This window comes from Fragaria vesca, linkage group LG1 (assembly GCF_000184155.1).
Source record: "Fragaria vesca subsp. vesca linkage group LG1, FraVesHawaii_1.0, whole genome shotgun sequence".
In the NCBI taxonomy this organism is placed as follows: Eukaryota; Viridiplantae; Streptophyta; class Magnoliopsida; order Rosales; family Rosaceae; genus Fragaria; species Fragaria vesca.
In genome coordinates, this window is record NC_020491.1 from 19233838 (window position 1) to 19236021 (window position 2184).

A 2184-nucleotide genomic window follows, 5' to 3' on the forward strand; every position below is an offset into this window, starting at 1 on the left:
ACCTAGAGACTGTGAAACACAAGGAATGGACTAGAGCCAACAGGATGACTAAGCTCATTCTTAAGCAAACCATGACTGATGTGGTTAGGGGAAGTATTGCTGACAAGGATACATCCACTGAGTTTATGGCTGCTATTGCCTTGAAGTTCCGTGAGAATGAGAAGGCAGAAATTTCTCTTTTGCTGGATCAGTTGATGGGAGTCAAATATGATTCCTCTAAGAGTGTCCGTGAGCATATCATGAGGATCATTGACATCACCACTAGGCTTGGAGATCTGGAGATCCCTCTACCCTCTGAGTTTGTAGTGCATCAGTCCCTAAGAACCCTGCCTGCTTCTTTTGGTCAGCTTAAGACCACCTATTTTACTTAGAAGGATAAGTGGGATTTGAATGAGTTAATAGCGATATGTGTGCAAGAGGAGGATAGGATCAAGAGGGATGGGCAACTTGTTGTGAATCTGGTTTCAAAGTCAAAATGGAAGGGAAAAGGCAAAGTTGCTGAAGGAAAAAGTACTGCCTCCAGTGCAACTGGTTCTGGAGAAGGTACCAGTGGGACTAAGCCTTTCAAACTTGGCCCCAAGAAAGCTGTGATTACCAAGGGTAAGAAACCAGGAGTCTTCAAATGTTTTTTTTGTAAAAAGGAAGGACATATGAAGAAGAATTGCCAGGGATTCAAGGATTGGATGGCAAAGAAGGGTAAGTCACAGCTAAGTGTTTTCTCTATTGAGGTTAATTTAGTTGATTTATCTTCTAAATCTTGGTGGCTTGATACCGGCTCACCGATTCATATTACGAATTCATTGCAGGGATTTCTAAGCAAGAGAGCTCCAAGGAGAAATGAGGTGCAAGTGGCAGTTGGGAATGTCATGGGAGTGAGTGTGAAGGCTATAGGCACGGTCTGTTTAGTGCTAGGGTCTGGCACTTATCTTGATTTGAATAATGTTTACTATATTCCTTCTATGAAAAGGAATTTAATTTCGGTTTCTCAGTTAGTGAAACAAGGATGTACCTTTTTCATCGACTCTTATGGAATAAAAATCTCCCTTGATTCCCGTTATATTGGCTCAGCTTGTTTGTTGAATGATTATTGGTCTCTTGAATGTTCTTATCCTAAGGAAGTGTTGTTGATTGAGAATGCACAGAAAGATATAAGTAGAAAGAGAAAACACAGTGAGAATTCAGCTTATCTTTGGCATCTAAAGAAAGGTTGCAGAGAATGGTGAAAGAAAACTTGCTGCCAGAACTAGACTTTTCTGATTTTGATACTTGCATTGAATGTGTTAAGGGAAAAATGACCAAGTCTAGAAACAAGGATTCCAATAGAAGCTCTGAACCTTTGCAACTTATCCACACAGATATTTGTGGACCTTTTGCACACCAGACTATATGTGGTAATAAGTATTTTATTACTTTCATAGATGATTACACTCGGTATTGTACCTTGTTTCTCATCTCAGAAAAATTTCAAAGCTTGGAAAAATTTAAAATTTTTAAAACTGAAGCTGAAAAAGAGTTGGGAAAACAAGTTAAGGCAGTGAGGTCGGATAGAGGAGGGGAGTATTATGGTAGGTATACTGAAACCGGGCAGCATAAGGGTCCTTTTGCTTTGTACCTGCAGGAGCATGGGATTCAAGCTCAGTATACAACTCCAGGTTCACCTGAATCAAATGGGGTGTCGGAGAGGAAAAATAGAACTCTTCTCAACATGGTGAGGAGTATGATGTGCACCTCAGGTTTGCCAAGATTCCTATGGGGGGAGGCTCTTAAAACAGCAAATTACATTACAAATAGGACTCCGAGCAAAGCTGTGGCTAAAACTTCTTTTGAGTTATGGAAAAACAGAAAACCAAGTGTGAATCATGTGCATGTTTGGGGCTACAAGGCGGAACGTCCATACAATCCTAAAGAAGGGAAATTAGATCCAAAGACAATCTCAGCCCATTTTATCGGGTATCCAGAAAATTCCAGAGGCTATAGATTCTACTGCCCTACTCATTCCATGAGAATAATTGAGACCAACAAGGCTGTTTTCCTTGATGAGATCAATTATACTCACACATATGAGGACCTTGAGCTCGATTTCCAAGAGTTAACTGAAGATGAGCCTCAAAGTATGGTTGTTCCCATGAATTTTGAGGCTGCAGCTGGAAATGTTGGACAAACTCAGCTTGAAGTTGTTGCAGC